The sequence below is a fragment of the Polyodon spathula genome, chromosome 44 (assembly GCF_017654505.1).
Source record: "Polyodon spathula isolate WHYD16114869_AA chromosome 44, ASM1765450v1, whole genome shotgun sequence".
NCBI classification, from domain to species: Eukaryota; Metazoa; Chordata; class Actinopteri; order Acipenseriformes; family Polyodontidae; genus Polyodon; species Polyodon spathula.
The window spans coordinates 2,657,919-2,675,529 of record NC_054577.1 but is presented as its reverse complement, the minus strand read 5'-3'; the positions used below and the strand labels follow the sequence as shown (position 1 = coordinate 2,675,529).

Here is a 17,611-nt window from a genome sequence, read left to right as displayed (position 1 = left end):
AAGCAGTAAACTTGGTGCAGGACTGAGGTGAATGCACAGACTGATTGAGATTATAATATACAGATGTGGCGACATAATCTTTTGCAACAGAGCCATCTGATTGGCTAGAAAGGATGCACAGTGTGTTCTAGTATATACTAAGCAAATTCACCAGGCATGCCAGCAGGATTCTTTGATGCTTCTTGTATTTATTTTTTTTCATTTCAGGTTACTGTGTGATGAATCTGGCATACAAAACAGAGCCTGCTTTTCAAAAAGCCAACCAGTTTAGACAAGCTAATTAAGTTGCAGTTTGCTGTAGAAAGTTATCAATTTTCTCAAAGGACCGTTTGACCCAAGCGAATGTTTTTAATGCTCTTCAAAAAATAAAAACACAAGAGATGGGAATAAGACTCCCAATCCATAGCAGTTTGATCCATTCCTGACTTTACTGTGAGTTTAATTAGACACACTGGGGCTGATGAAGCTGGTAGTAAAACTTGGAATGGGTGATGCTGCTGTGCAACAGGAGTCTTAGTCTTAAAAGATATATAAATTAGCTAATTTAAAACCAGCAAATTACAAAAACACATACATTTAAAAAATACTCCACACTTCAAACACATCCATGGGGCTTCTTCAGTCAGCAGAAACACATTTTTTAATTGACGATGGGAAGTCTCTGGGTTCAAGTCCCAAGCTGAAACTGCTCGTTGCAGTCGGCATTTTAAAATATTTGGTTTATTTGGACATTTCGCAAGCTGTAAATGCCAGGTAAACTCCTGGAAGAGATGACTCAAACAAACAGGCAAGTTCGTTAAAACACCCCCCTTTTAAAAAAAAATCCAATGAAATTTCCTTCTATTATCAGGTGACAGCAGTACCTAGAACACAAGGTGAAGTGATGTTCTAAAACAGTGCTCTGAAGAACAGTAATCTAAAAGTCGTGTCACTCTTCGTCAGCGAATCCTTCCTTGCAGTCATATGAATCACATCATTATAATTCAGAATAGGAAACAAAAAGGTGCTTCGCTAATTTAAACCTTGATGTAAAATGTGAGCTGGCCATACAGCAATCCTAGTGTTACTATATATTTCTTTCATGTGTTTTTTCAAACTTCAGAGTTGTATCGATATTAACACCTAAATATTTAATAGTGTCTACTCTCTCTAAAGGTGTATTACGACAAGTAACGGTGATTGGAACGAGTAAGGGTGAAGAGGTTCACCGCGCGTGGATAAATCGCGATACTTGCTTTGCAGTGATATATCGTGATAGAGGTCTGTGTAGTTTGTATCATGATGCAAGACCACACAGCACAGCTGTATGGAGCCCCCTGCTGGAAACAGGAAAGAACGACACAGGAATAAAACCTGAAACAAATCGAGTCTTTGTTTTTATTCATCAAACTACTTACAGTAACAATAAAAAAAAAATGTTATCAAGTTTAAAACAAGCCTTTATTTTTTTTTTTATTAAACTAAATTGTCAACATTGCCTTTTCTTTGTGTTAGAAACTCACACTAGCCCTGCTGCTGCACCCAGTCCTGGGGTTCAGAACTCCCCTCAATGAAGTCTAGTTACAGAACCATCGATAACGTTGCAAGTGCAAATAATAAGTACTGAACTATCACTCCTTACTCGTGCACAATATCTATGACCTACCAGTGCCTTGAAAAGTCTCTCCACATCTCTCCATGCCTCTTGCCAGCACACTGGACTCTAAACCCTGCTGCCAAAGATATGGAGGTCCAGCAAAGCGTCAACAGCCAACCTCTCATCCCGGGAGCAGCTCTGTCCAGCGGACTCGGACTCGGACTCATCTCTGTCCAGGCTGGTCTCCAAGATGTCGTCCCCGCTCCTGTTCAGATATGACCTCTGTCCCTCATCACCCAAGCCTGGCAACGCCGAACCACAATCTTGGTGACAGCCTTCACCCAACTGGCTGCACGGACGACCCTCCATCGAACCTGGTCCTGAGCAGTCTGGCCCACCCAGTTCCGTTCTATCGGGCTCTCCCAACTTTGGTTCTACACTGCGGGGCCAATCCTGCGGTTCGATCCGATCCCCTCCTTGGAGTCTCCCCAATGCTTCCCGGTCTTCAGTAGGCGGGACTCTAAACCCGAATGCCAAAGACACGGAGGTCTGTCGTCTCTGACAGTGCTTCGGCTCCCCTTTCACAAGCTCCAGCAAGGCTTGTGCCACATCCATCTCTGGCTTGGATCTCCGCTTTGCCGGCTGAAGTCCAGGTTCTTCTGCAGGAAATGAGGAAGCAGCAGAAGCCGCCATCGGTTGTAGGACGCTGACGGTGCCAGAACAATTCCAGCGGAAGTTCTCCGGCAGTTCCCAGCCTCCGCTCTCAGTACTAAGAGTGCTCCAGTCTCGCATACCCCCAGGCACGCCCTCTGAGGAGCTCCCCTCTCCCCTGCGCTCCAAGTGGGACAGCTGGAGCTCAAGGAGGGTGCTCACTGCTTGGTCCTCCTCTCTAGAGAGCTGGATGATCTCCACTCTCCTGGTTTCCGATGCCCCCAGCGGACAGTTCTGGTTCTGGTTCTGGTTCGGAGAGCCCAGGGTTCGGGGCGCGGTCCCGAACGGGTTCGAACCCGCAGCCTGGCAGACTGACATGATGGGGGGAGGTGTGTTCAGACGACAGCAATCAAGAACCTGCGCTGGGTGGGGATAAGAGACCAATCAGTAAAAACAGAAACTCTCATACGGCTTTGAGCTGGATTCGAAATGCCTCCTTTAGAATGAACGGAAAATGATTTTCAGCACAACTAAAAAGGAGTTTCCTTAGGCATATTGTCTAGTATATAGACTGGGGGCCAGTCGTACAGTAGAAAGCTATAGTCCCAAGGGCAGAAAAATCGCTGGTTCCTAGTAGCATAACAGCGTGACAAGTTGACAAAAGGTAACCCATTCCACCCCCTCACCACTCTCTGTGTGAAGAAGAAGCGTCTCCTTCCCTCTGTGCAGAGTCTACGTTATGTCCACACTGTGTGTCCTGTGGTCCCGGTTTCTGTACAGCACTGGTTTGGGTTAACGATGTCAACTCTTTGTAACATTTTAAAGACTCCAGTCATGCCCCCCCTTGATTCTGCTCGAGCGTAATCGATCAATCTTTATTTTATATAGCGCCTTTCACAGTGGAGCACCATCACAAAGAGCTTTACAAGATGCAGCAACAAGAAGAAAAACCATAATACTACAAATAAAGGGACATGCATCTTATACAGTCAAACAAAAAATGCATAATGCATTAAATACAGTGGAAAGTGCAGAACACATGAAACAGTAGCAGCAACACAGCAGCTAATAGCAGAGATCAGGCTTAGAGCCTGGAAAGCAAGAAGCCTATCTTCATAGATCAGTCTCTTCAAGCTCTGGGATTAGATCTAATAAAAGGGACTTGTCTTGTAAACCAATCTAAGAATGCCTCTCGTTCTGGATTGCCCTGTTAACTGCCCCCCCGCCCCGTACCTGCCCCCGTACCTCGAGCTGAGTCACAGTGTTGTAAACTCGACTTCCCGCAGGCTTCCAGGGGTCTGTGTAGTAGAAATCCGCAGGAGAAATGGGAGAGACTGGAGCGAGAACACAACAGGGTTAGAGTTAGCTATGATTAGTGCTAGGGTTAGGATAAGGGATAGGGTTGGGGCTATGGTTAGGGTTAGGGTTGGGTTAAGGGATAGGGTTAGGGTTAGGGTTGGGTTAAGGGATAGGGTTGGAGCTATGGTTAGGGTTAGGGTTGGGTTAAGGGATAGGGTTGGGCTTTGGGTTGGGTGTCAGGAGTTAACGTTCTCTGCAGGTTTCAAACAGTAAGGGATAGATTCTCAGAGCCATTTAGTCCAACACGTCATTAGCACACTTTTTATAAAATAAATATTTGTTTCTCAAACCCGGTCCTGGGGACCCCGTGCTGTGGCTGCTGGTTTTCGTTCCAACCCAGCTCTCAATTACTGAACCAGACCCTTCATTGAAGTGATCATGCGCTTAATTAGACCTTTGTCATTGTTTCCAGCTCTTAAAACAGTTGCAGAGTTCAAAGTTGCTTATAAAATGTTACAGATAGCTTGAAATCTCCAACTGCTTAAGAGCTGAAAACAATTAAAAGGGTCTAATTAAGCTAATTATCAGTTCAATGAAGGGTCTGGTTCAGTAATGGAGAGCTCAGTTAGAATGAAAACCAGCAGACACAGGGGGGTCCCCCAGGACCGGGAATCCCTGATCTAGAAGACTAGAGAAAGATGTAATGTACCTGGAAAGCTTGTGGGATCCCAGTGTCTGCAAGCCTCCCAGTTTGCCTGCATGGATCCAACGGCCATGTAGAGAGAATGGAAGGAAGGATGAGAGAGCGTCCGGCTGGAGAAGTTTGGGACCACTCTGGAGTAATTGCTCTGCTGGGGGGGGGGAGGGAAGATGTGTTGAGATGGGTAAACGTTAATAAAGCAGGGGTTTCTCTTGGTAGACGCACAATCACGTGGTGTGCAGGGTGAGTCGCACAGTGCAGGTTCGCTTCCTGCCTGTGTGAAGTCACCGGTCTTCTCTGGGGATTCCAGAGGGAGCGTCGCGTTGGCTCTGGCGCTCCTGGGGGGTCAGGAAGGTAAAACCCGGACTGTTTCTCCTGCTCATCGCGCTGTAGCAGACCTGACCGGTCAGGGCTTCCAGTGAGCTCAGAGCGGACACCTGCAGGGCAGACCATTCATTGCACCTTGAAGAGTGCCAAATCACTGTGCAGATTTAGTGGGGTCTGGTTTCACAAGGGTGCAGCTGGCAGGAATGTTCAAAGCAGGGACGTTACCTGCAGAGGGGGGCACTGTGAGACACTGTCTGTCCCCACCCCGTTTGCAAGCGCCGTCCTGTCCAGGCAGACTGACCAGGGCTGTTCTTTCATCGCGGTCTTGGGTTCTGGAGGTGTGACAACCTGGAATGCCATCGTCAAGGTCCGGTTTTGTTTGTTATCCCGCCTGCGCAGGAAACACATGGCAAGTTTCTTTCAACTCAGCTAGGGAAATATCTATAGGAAGCAACAACACACGAATTATAATAACAGCGAGAACAAGTGTAGTAAACTACAGTGAAAGCATGGTAAAGCACAGAGAGGTCTGGTAAAGCATAGAGAAGCATTGTAAAGCACAGAGAGGTCTGGTAAAGCATAGGGAAGCATTGTAAAGCACAGAGAGGTCTGGTAAAGCATAGGGAAGCATTGTAAAGCACAGAGAGGTCTGGTAAAGCATAGGGAAGCATTGTAAAGCACAGAGAGGTGTGGTAAAGCATAGGGAAGCATTGTAAAGCACAGAGAGGTCTGGTAAAGCATAGGGAAGCATTGTAAAGCACAGAGAGGTCTGGTAAAGCACAGGGAAGCATTGTAAAGCACAGAGAGGTCTGGTAAAGCATATTAAAAAGCCTGGTAAATACATAACCATGGTGAAAATTGAAAACACATCTGTGGTAAACTTTTACAATATCAGTTGTCAGTAATTATAAATATTTAACACTTACTAACTAAAGCGAAAAGCAAGTTAACCTTGACTGTAACACGGTATATTTGTAGTTTTGCAGTACAGCAAAATGACGTTTTGGACTCAGATAAACGGTTTGTGATAAATACACCGAGTACCACGGGTTTTTTTTTTTTTCTGCACTATTCGACAATGGCAGCGCCAACCGTGCCTTTGTGGAAATAAAAAACAATGCGAATATTTTTTGAAAATGTCATTAAAAACTAGAACCGTCCCCCCCCGTCCCTTTCAACACATTAGTAGCATTCCAGCGTTTCAGGAATTTAAAATTTTAAAAGCATTAAAAAAAAAAACGCTGTCAACGCAAACCGTACCTGTTCATATTTCGTGTCAAGCGAATTTAAACCAGTCACAGCCAGGGCGGGAAAACACTGTTTTTTGTTTGCAAAAACTTAAAATTGTTTTTTTTTTTTCTTTCTTTCTGTACGGTTAACTTGAAGAGCGGTCTCGTCGTTTGCTATTTTCCGAAAGTCCAACGTTTGCAAACATTTACACCACGTGGTCGTTTCGGACCCTGGGCCTCCAGAATAAGTGACCGGATCCTTCCAGCACCCTGTGGACTCTGCAGCCTGAGGTTTTGCATCATCGCCCTCTGGAGTGAGCTAATTCTGCCTGGTCGTCGAAGGAAACCAGCTGAACAATGTCAGGTTATTTTATTTTATTTATTTTTTATTTTTGAGAGTTTTGTGGTATTCCATCTAGCAACGAAAAACCGACAGACAATTGTACATAGCAAAATCTAAACATGAAATACTTCACTGCTATCATGGCCTCCGGTAGACTAACGATATAATTTTGTACTTTATTTAATGTTAAATGACGTATCTAAATTAATACATCTTAATCCTAAAATTCTTGGGGATGCAAAACTTTCAGCCATTGCGAGACATGTCTAGGTTGAAATCAACCGTGGCTTACCTCTATATTAGACACAAAGGTCTACTAAAAAGTGGCCAGACAGCATACGTTAAGTAAATCATTTTTTTTACTAAAGAATTAAATTAGATGCTGGCTCCCACAGCATCTACTGTGGCAGATCGGACTAGCAAAGCAATTCTTTTTAACCAGGACTTCAAGGAGCTCCGAGCCTGACCGCCACACCCCTTGCTACTACTGCATGCTTGGATAAAGGCATCTGCCAAAATTAAACTGATTACTTCACAAACTGGAGTAGAGCTGTACCTTCATTAGCTTGTGGATTATTCAGCTTTTCTCATTGAAAAAGAGCTGCATTACACTGAACAGTCGTGTGTAACTTGCACTGTGATGGGAGCTATTGGCCATGATTGATTCAGCAATCAAGTTCACAATTCTACCAAACCAGTTTAGTGAGGTCTGAAATAAGAGCCACACATTTGATGATCAAAAGAGTGACATCTCACAAATCTCAGTCCCCCCACCCCACCCCCTGCTGGATGCTACAAGATGTTTGATGGCTACTGAAGGAAAGTCTGTTGGACTAGGATTTCAAAACTTGAGAAATCCAGCATTTCTTCCCTCCTGGAAGATATTTAGGACTCATGCTGTAGTAGACTTCAGATCCACTTCCTCAGTGAACCCAACCCCAAAAAATAAGCAATGAAAAAGGTTAAGTTTTAGTAAGCTACTTCATGGCAGCTATTTAACTTGTGTGGGAAGTCATTTCTCCCTCCAGTTATGAGTTGATGTATTTCAAAATAGAGAGAATTTTATGCAAGGGCCATGCTGTATTAAGACATTGAAAATAGATTCAGTGCAAGTACCTAGAAGAGCACATGAAAATAAAACTTGCAGTGGAACGTGATGTAATAAGAGCAATTCTATGCTAGAGAATGTGTGTTCAAGGAGGGAGATACCTGGATTGCAACATGGGAGGTACCCTGAAGTACTTCCACCCCACCTTCTGAAGACTCCGATCATTCATGCTTATTGCTGAACACTGTTCAAGCTTCAGTTCAGTGAGACTTAATGAACGGGACATTCAAATGTTAAGAGTTGGAGGTAGAATCAAGTCATTCTAAACAAGCAAACACCTAATCTTGCTTATTTAAGTGAGCCTTTCAGGCATTTCTACATATGCAAAAGACTTCACATTACTATACAAATCCATAAGAGGGTTCACATTCAAGTCTTTATTAAGCTAGAAACTTAACATCTCCTAGCTTTAACAGGAAAAACTACAACAGCAAGTACAAGGACTCCCACTGCAACTGCCAAGACTGGAATAAAGGGGGCCAGAGGAGTCTCATCTGAAAGAAAAGGAGATAAACCAAGCATTAGGACCCTGAGGGAGCCACACAACAGGCACTGGTGTAGGAGGCTCAGTGCTGCTAGTGGAGAAGCCTCTTACCAGAGAAGAGATGCAGCTGTGTTGGGTAGTAGAGGCATAGGAGCTAGCCAGCCTTGAAGGGCTACAGTTTGAAAGCCCCACAGCTAGTCTGTAGAGTGCCTGGAGCTAGCATTCAGTTTAGAAACTGCAGCCCCTGCACATGCCATATTGGTTCCAGGTTCCCTTTAGTGGAACACATGAAGCTTGCCATGCAAGAGCCACAATGGCAGCAGCTTCCTAACCTCCTCCATTAGCACAGAAAGGAACGCCACAACTGGCAGGGGGACTAGTGTCTTTGTGCTCAACTCACCTGCTGCTTTAACATGGTCAACAACCCCCTCTGGTACAATTTGGACTGGTCCAGCAGAAATGTAGCCTTTGACGGCATCAGCTGACTCAACACTGCGGGCTGACAAAGACAAACCCCAAAGAGTTAGAGCCACAGAGCAATTCAGGAGTTTATATAGAATGTTAAAGTGAATCCTATCATCACTGCAGGAGAGGTCAGATAAACCCTGCCTACCTGACCTCTTCTCTCCAGGGGCACAGGTCTTATTGCAGGCACCCTCCTCAGAATCACAGACCACAGCTAGACAATGCAAATACACCTGCAAAACATGAAGGGCAGCCAGACAGTTGAAGTGCCCTGGTTCACAGCAAAACATCTTCATCCAGCCGAAGTGATTTAGAGCACAGCTGCCCACTCCAGTTTAATAAGGAGTGGCTTTAGGGTCTGGATTGGGGTTTAAATATGATATTTAAATAAGTTGGAATATGATTAGAACTAGCCAGCTTCCCTCTACCTAGGAGGGGAGGGACCTGCATGAAGCAGAGGGGGAGCATGCTGATCGAAAAGGCTCAGGTCACTGAATGCTACCAACCTGTTTCCAGAGGGCTTTGTCTTCAGCAGACAGAGCCTGGACCTCAAGCCTCTTGAGGTGGTGGCTCTTGGCCGACACTGGATGGAACTGGGTCTTGTAGGAGTCTCCGCTGGCCAGGCAGCTGCAGAAAGAGGAGACACTTGTGGCAACGACACTGGGCATCACAGGATGGAGCTTTATCAATAACTCGGGTACTCTTCAGAAAGAATGCATCCTAGCACGAGTTAAAAGGCTTTAAAACTGCTGGAAGTTTTATACATGCAGTTCCCACTTGAACTGCAATGGGTGCATACCAAATGCAGGATTAATCCAGATCAAACTATGGAAAACAGAGCCATAAGCACAAGTTATACTGCAATGCAGGCCCCCCACCTGTCAGTGACCAGGTCCCATTGAGGGCTGGAGTCTAGTTCAGGGCCCTCAGTGGCCCAGCATTCCTGCAGGATGAGCTGGTCAACCATGTTCTGGGGGTGCAGGAGCTCTACCTCCAGAAACAGGGGCTCCAGCCTAGACTGGGACACAGGGAACGCAGAGTAGAACTGGGAGTAGGACACATCTGGGAGGGAAGGAGAGAGAAGGGGCCTCCCATCACTGCCATGGTTAAAGCTTTGTGTGTAATGACTGTTCTTACTGGGCATGGGAGAGCTATGGTTTGGGCAGAGTGTGACCCTGCAATTTCATGTACTATTAAAGCCAGAGACGTAGCTGTACTATATGGACTGAAAGCCACAATTGTCCAAAACCAGCCGTCCTATGTAGTACTCATTGTTTTAGTAGTTAAAGCTTATTGCAAGCCAAGAGAAGCATAGTGGCACACCATTAACACAAGCTTCTGCACATAAAGTTATTATCTAGTTACCATGAATAAAGCCAAGTTTAAGCCTTGCATAGTTGGCATGCAGAGACTCATGGGGAGTTGTTCTACTAGAAGGCTTTGGGAGTTTAGAATGAAGACTACAGAACACAAATCTGGCCAGGCAAGTTGTGTAATTCACACAATACCAACCTCTCGCTATACGGGCCTTCAGATTCAGGACATCTCTGAATTGCCTGCTGCCTGTGAAACACACAGAATTGGAGTCAGAATAGCAGAGATACTGGAAGTCAGGAGAAAGAGCCAACCAATAGTGTGCCAGGACTGGGCAAGCTAACCCAGGCACTAGAGAAGCCATACCTCCACTCCTTTGGCTGTAAGGACTGAACTGCAGGGATCCAAACCCTTTGCCAGAGTAGGGGGCAGGGACAGCCTTCCTTTCAGCTACCAGCTTCACGGTGTCATTGAGCAGGTAGCGGCAATGAATGGTCAGCCTAGGAGAAAGTGGTACCAGACCCCTTTAAAAATTAGGTGCAGTATTTGACAAAACTGATCAATGTCTTTGAGTGGAGTAGCATTGTGTACACAATCCCTCATTTAAAACAGTTCATGCAAAGTGTGCAGTTGGTGAACTACTGGCAAATACAAGGCTTTGTAGAGCTTGCCCCAAGTGTCAGTACATTCCAGTTCTGTGCTGTAGTCTGTTAGAGGGGGAGGTGCCAATGGGGGTTGTCCGCTTCATGCATGTAGCGGTGCCCATCAAGGTAGGATTGCTGTACTACAAGAGGACTCCTCATGCCTCACCTGTATTCAGAGTCCCTGGTGATAACTGGAGCATTGGGTGGGAACAGCGCTCTGGTATACACCACCTCATTCTCATAGATCAGGTAGTTATCCACAATCTGAAACACAGGAGCCAGAATAGCATACTGTTAATACAAAGCTGACCTCCTAAATGGAGGAACTGCTGAACACCTAAAGACTGCTAAATAGGAGCCACCACATTGGAAGGAATCTTGCGGTAGTGTTTTCTAGGGCAGAGATGCCAGGCTAATTAGATATGATCAAACAGCACTTGCAGGATAATAATGGTACAGGTTTTTAGTACCATGTATGAAGGACTATTGCATTGATCTACAGCACCTTGCTCCTGGTCCCACAGGTGTTCACATTGAAGGTGAAGAGAGCCCTGGTCGAGTCTGACTCTTTGGGTTTGCAGGTCTTGTCCAGCAGGGTGGTCTTGCTGGGTTCCACTACTGGTATGGGCTCCATAGGCACAGCCACCACTGTCACCACCCCATTAGGCATGCATACTGTCAGAGAAGTGGAATTGAAACAATGCATTGAGATTTCCATACCAAGGGGCTCTAGTCTAACATTGGGTCTCAAGGCTGAAAAGTCTATTGAAAAATGTTGCCATGCCCTGGATAACAGGCGAGGGATCCTATAATGAAAGGATAATGGCAGAAGTCTACCAATAGGGAGCACAGAGAGGAACCAACATCAGCTGAAAGATGTTCCGACTACCCCTGAGGTCTGCAGACCACTTAACACTAGTAAATATCCCATTGTTGCACAGAAACAGCAAGCAATACATGATCATTGCAATATTCCCTACAACTAAAGAGTTAGGAGGCAGTTTATAGTCAACACATGTATATTGTTAAGCTATAAAAGCAGGGAGGTGCAGGGCACCAAGACACAAAGTCAAGTCCACTTGGGAGAGTCTTACCCAGCAGCTGCTTTGTAGGAAACTGACAGCGCTGTACGAGTGACAACACCACCTCTAGTGTCCCAACACTCCTTAGGGTCAGGTGTACGCGAACAAAAACGCCTCGGAGAGAGATATCCTGAAAAGGAGACAAGGGACACACTGAGGCAAAGACCTAGAGCTCATTATGGGTTGAGCTGGGCACCAAGTGGTTGAAAACAGCTTAGTCATGCTGCGATGAGTCAGATTCAAAGCCTCCATTTGTGCAATTCCAGGCACTACAAAACAAGGAGAGCTTGCAGAACCAGGACTAATGCTGCAGCACTCAGTTCAGCCACTAGGAGTCCTTGCTAGTTAGGACTTGTCCCCCACAGAAGCTCACCTCATAGACACAGCAAACACTGAAGAGTGGAATCTCTAGAATAAACTTGGTCTCATTAGTGAGCACATAGCCTCAGCGAGCTGCCAGTTCAGAGGTTAGCTGGTGCTTCCCAATGTACACAGCCCAGAGGTAGTCCATGTTCCCACGGGTCCCTTCAAAGACGATGCTGTTCTCAGTACAAGAGCCCTTGATCACAGGAAGTACTGGGGAGGAAGTGAAAAGCCTGAAGTACATGCCAAGAAATCCACATGATCAGTACTGGCATCAGATGCCAACAGTCCAGTCATTAGCCAAGTGCTGGCAGTCACCTTCCCTGGGTATCATTGCATTAAATATAATTGCTTTTGAAGTACAAGTAGGGGTGCAGATTAGGTAGTATGCAGAAATCACCACAAGACATGACAGTGCTAGCTTACAGTACTCTTTATAGAGTGTTACAAATGCTTGCAAAACCAGCTCAAGTTCAAAGTGTGTCTTGGTATTCCCTCATTGGCATGCAACTAGGTCAGTGATCCTTTTGGGAGGCTTGTGAAGGTCTAGTCAAATCCCAGCATTCAGAAACACTTCTGCCTCAATACTTACCCACATCCTTAACTTGACACACAATGGTTGCTGGGTGGAAGTAAGGCTCATTCTCAGGGAGGACGTTCAGGGTGTAGTTGATATTCAAGGTTAACTCCCGGACACCATCTCCAGTGTACTGCCAGAGAAGAGAAAGAGGCATAAGCAGCTAGGAATGGGTCGGCAGCTGTGCTCCTGTGCTGGGTGTTCATGCAGTACTCTAGAATTAGAGCTGCATAGAACCTGGGGCCACAGAGGCAATAGCCATTACTAGAAAGACTGCCTGGCACAGGAGGCCTATAAAGAGACGAATGTTTTAGCTAGCACCCTCCGTGCATGTGTTGGCATGGAGGATACAAGCATCTTTAGCCCCCCCCAGCTTTTGTTTATGAATAGGCATGTTTTCATCCCCACCTTCTGTGGGATGAGTGGGTGGGTGAAAGGGACCTTCAGGACAAAAGACTTTGTGCCATTGGGGTGCTGGACCTCTGTGACCACAATGCCTTGGTTGTGGGCCTCGGGAAGGGTCAGAGGAACCCCATTGATGGTCAGGTTCTTCAGCTCAACATCAGGGTTGAAGACACCAAGGGTCACTGTGAAGACCTTTTCTTGTGGGATGGTATCTGGAAAAGCAGGCATGGAGATGTTAGCATTGCAGATTTACAGCCAGGTATAGTGTTCAAGTCCATGACACCTCCCTCACATCTAAAAGGCTCATCAGTTTTAGGCTGCATTATAAAGAGGCACCCGATCAGGGCTATGAAGGTCCATGCTGGAAGGCTGGGTACTCACTGTTGACGACAAAGGGTATTTCAGCAATAAAGGGGGTGCGGACCGGCTTGAAGGAGCGGTGCTGGGTCACTTCCCACTGGTCATCTGCCCACTGGTGCACAAGGTACAGATCAATGGCATAGACCCGGTTGTACTGGTTATTTATGACATGACTCTGCAAAAACAGAAGGGCATGATCAGTAGGGTACAGCTGGAGTATTCTGGTTGTGTGAAGGGTAGGAAATGCCAACAGTACACATGGGTCAGCTCCCCACCTGTGCACAAACACTATAGACTCAACTAAATTATTCTGCCATGGGGACATCCCAGAATAAGGGTATGCAACTATCAAACTGATCTGGAGAAGCACCAAGGACACTCAATCTAGGCAGATTGTCAGCTACAGTAGGAGGTCAAGCTCAAGTTGCACCAATTCTGTGCTTCCAGCAGGTATCATCTGCATGGACAAGCAGAAATTCTGTTTTTAGCAGATTGTAATTTTTAGGTCAGACACAGCATCTAATATTGCAACACACATCTTGAGCCTGCCTGTGAATAAACTCCAGCCAGCCTCCCCATGTAAACTCCTACATTACCTTCAGGTAGCCACCCTCTGCGCCATAAGGAACAGAGGTTTCTATGAAGGTCTTGTTGACTTTCAAGTTATAGTTCCTTCTTTGGAAGGTAGCAAGGTCAAGAAGCTTCCCATCCACACCCATGGAAATATCCTTGTCCTGGAACTTGTCAATATGCAGGACCAGTGGAGAGAGCACTCTGGGGGAAACCCAGGCCAAGTTCATCCCATCAAAAGTGCCATTATCTAAGGGGGAGGAAGAGGAATCAGTTACTGCAAGTTTGCCTATTAAGGGTTTCTGTATAACTGGAAGTACAACCAGATGGCAATGGAGAACATTACCGACCATGCCCCTGATTAGCTGGCAAGATGCTGTGGTGTCCAAGCATTCACACATGTTACTTCCAAGTTAACCAAATTTTAAAAGCCATACCTGTAGTAATTACATTGTCTAGTTAAAGCACCATGCAAATTAGTTCTGCACAGCCTCTGGCTGATGCAATGTGGACCTTGGTAAGATACCCAAGCTTTAGATGATCTTACTCTTGATACAGGCAGCAGAAGTGTCCACCAACAGCACCATCCACCTCTGCTTGTAGAAGACAGTTGCCCGGATTGCTTCCACTTGGATTCCATTAACCTGGAAGACAGTGGGAACTCAGGCACAGAATGAGAAACAAGACTCAAGTCTACATTAATCTATTTTATGTAGCACCTGACAGTGGACCAGAGACACTAATGGAGCAAGAATATAGAAGTTGCAACTGTTCACAGCTCTACCTACATGGACAGTAACTAAAACATTTTAGAATACTGAAAGTGCCAACGCCCCTCAAACCAGGACTAAGTTTCCATCGGTTTCAGGTCAGGATTAGATAGAGTACAGTTTTTGTAGAGGTCTCACCATTAGCATCTCAGATTCAGGCATGTTAAATGGGGAGCGGAAGAGGACCCTAGTGGAGGTAGAGTTGATGCTGTAGCCCAGAGACTGGGCCAGGGAGGCATCCATGGATTTTGCCGGCTGGCCAGTCTTGTGGAACGCAACCTTCCAAACAGACATGAAGGCTTCCTGGGCCTGGAACACAGATGGAGAAGAAGTCGATCAGAATTGAAGGGCTAGTCTGGTTTCAGAAGATGCCAAACAGAGTGGCTTTACTTACTGCAGGGATAGCAGCTGACCAGTCTTCAGTATCCAGTCCTTCCTGGGCAATCTCTGGTACATTTCTCCTGACAGATATCTAAGGACATCATGTTCTAGATGTTAGTTGAAGGCAGAGCAGCAGTGCATCTCTGGGTTACACAGAGAATCTCAACGTCTATCTTGATCATAAAGGGATAATGCTGCACAGACAGCCCTTTAGGTTTGCATCTTCCCAGATAAGAAATGGTTAATGCCAGTAACTCTTGTAAAGAGGGGTACATGGAAGGAACTACTCAGATGAAACCTGTTAAGAGGTCTGGAGATCTGAAGTCAACCAGCTGCAATTAAAGCCATGCAGTAGGTGTGCAAAAATACTTCACAGTAGCAAAGTCTACCCCCCCCCCCCCACAGTTGGGGTACTTAACTATACAGTGACAAACCCAAGTGACAAGTGGTGCAATAGTGTACACTTGCACCACTATTAGTCAATGCATTGTGGGTTGATTTTAACAGCTATGTAAAGCTCCCTAGAAAAAGCATTAGGATAATGGACCAAAAGTAGAGGCATTATAGCATTTTGGGGCAACAAAGGGTCTAGATAGGGGGCCACAGCTCAAACCCAGGCCTGGAGAAAAGGTCTTGCCTCCATGTAGTTCTCCTCGCAGACTATCTCGCGGGGGTTCCACAGCTTGGTCATACTGCAGCTCATGGAGAATGGGTAATAGGTCTCTCTGCCAAACTGGTCGATGCGAGCCAAGCGGAACCTCAAGCCAAACTCTGCGTCATTCTGGGGGGGTAAAAATAAGCCAGTCCGAGGTCAAGTGGCGATACTTCCGTTTGTAATAACAGTGGCATCTGACCCCACAGGACTCACCTTGCTGGAGACGTGGCATGCAAGGAAAGAAGCGCGGAATATCAGATCACCAGGGGTATTGAAGCTGTAGGTAAAGCCACAGGATGCTGCGTATCTATCATCCAGAGAGTGTATGCTGTCATCAGCTTGAGGGGGAAATAAATTATATGCATCACGCAAATACAGCCTGCTTCCCCCAGAACTGTATTCAGATGTTCTTTACCAATGATATCGAAGCGGAAGTTTCCTCCAATCAAGAAGCTTCTTCTAGTCTTCATCCAGAAGTGTCTGTCCCGACACTCGTTGACAAAGGTTCCTGCGAGCGAAGAGGCTTATTGTCACTGATTAGTGAACTAGACTTGTATTCAACACCAACCGAGTCACACTAGAGTAGTTGACGATCTACGTCCAATGCCGAGCGCAGCGCTCTGGGCGATACGGGCAGGTACAGCGCGCTTTTGAAACGCAAGACCGGGCATCGACTAATCGACTTCCAGTTTTAAAGTTAATCGATTGCGAAGCGCTGGACACCCAAACCAACAAAATGAACGCAACTTACCTGGAGGCGCTTGAGCCATCACACCCAAAAGCATACATAGACACGTCAACGCAACTCTGAAAAGAGCGAATAAAATCGTTACTCATTCATACGTGCTGTATCATACACCGGCTCGACTCACGCCTTAATCGCAAAACACAGCAACACAAGCCGGACACATCTAAAAAACCACGTAGACTGCATTTGATTTTAAACATGCAAAAAACGCGCATCTAGCAAATGCTCAAAATACGTAAAGGAAGAATAAAAACAAAACACGTTTTTGAAACACACCCTGCAAGGAGTTTTAAATCCACGAAACCCATCCTTCGTGCCAAAACACACACCGCGGTTTCGCTTCTTCACAGTATAGAAAGAATCCGATATCGGCTTGCCAGAGTCGGGCTGGTTCCCGGTATATAAAACCGTCTGGATCAGCGTGCGCCCAATCGGGACGGGAGCACCTGGGCTTAATAATCAGTCAATTGTAATTATCTTAATTGCTGACAAACAGGAGCGTGCTCGTCGTTCGCACGCGACCTGAGGCAGCGCCGTGGAAAGTTGGGCACATCTTCAGAGAGAGTTTTGGTTACAACAACTTTATTTAATAATGTATATACACATAATACAGTACACCCCTAACAATGCTGTAGAGCTAAATGGAGCGAAACAGACTCTACAATAAACACAGTTAAAGGACACTGTGTCTGTGGTCTTCACTGGCAGGCTGTTGTAGAAGTCTTATCATTTGTACAGTTGCGTGTTAATTGAGTCTGGGTAACTACGCAGGGGACACCGTCATCTTGAAACCAATTCATCTTTTGGGCAACCCCTTAATTTGCTGTTTTGCAATAACTCGATTACTGTTTTTTACGTTTTGAGAAGTCTACAAGTAATTGTAGCTGACAGCAAATCGTTGTGTGTGTGTGTGTGTGTGTGTGTGTGTGTGTGTGTGTCCAATCACCCTCCTTCACTCCCCCTCTCTCTCTCTACCTCTTCCCCTCTCTCCCTCACTCTACCTCTCCCAATCTCTCTCTCTCTCTCTCTCTCTCTCTCTCTCTCTCTCTCTCTCTCTAGGTATACTAACGCTGTTACACTTTGATTACAGTGACATGTAAGAAAATCATGTTGTGCACTTCTATGAGTTATAAAGCTGTGCAGTGTAGTTTGGAAAGAAACGCGTTATGGCACAAACCCATTCACGATATCCGGTAATGCATTAGGTTAAAATAATTACCTGCTTGCAAGCTACGCTTTCAGACAGTGTTGCATCTCTTTGATGCTCTGATGGCTTTAACTGCCCGCCCCTCAGTGGCTTCTTCCCTGTCATTAAGATGACTGACACGTTTTCAGCCAGTAAAAACGCAGAAGGCGCTTTTACTTTATTTATTTAATAATGATTTATTTAATCTTGTCACAAATACAAAAATAATGAAGAATTGATCTGCTTGAATAAATATCATTGGAATGGTGTCTAATACAGAACGTCTAAAGTGCATGTGGTTTTTTTCTTCTCCTCAACAAATTCAGATCCTCAATGTCTACAGCAGCTCCCGACTTTTTAAAATCTGGGTTTTG

At 45.7% G+C, this 17,611-nt stretch overlaps 1 pseudogene; it reads right to left on the bottom strand.

Annotated features, from left to right (window-relative positions):
* Positions 1–7,602: 7,602 nt before the first annotated feature.
* On the bottom strand, positions 7,603–15,800 carry LOC121305677 (annotated as a pseudogene).
* Between the last annotated feature and the right edge of the window lie 1,811 nt (positions 15,801–17,611).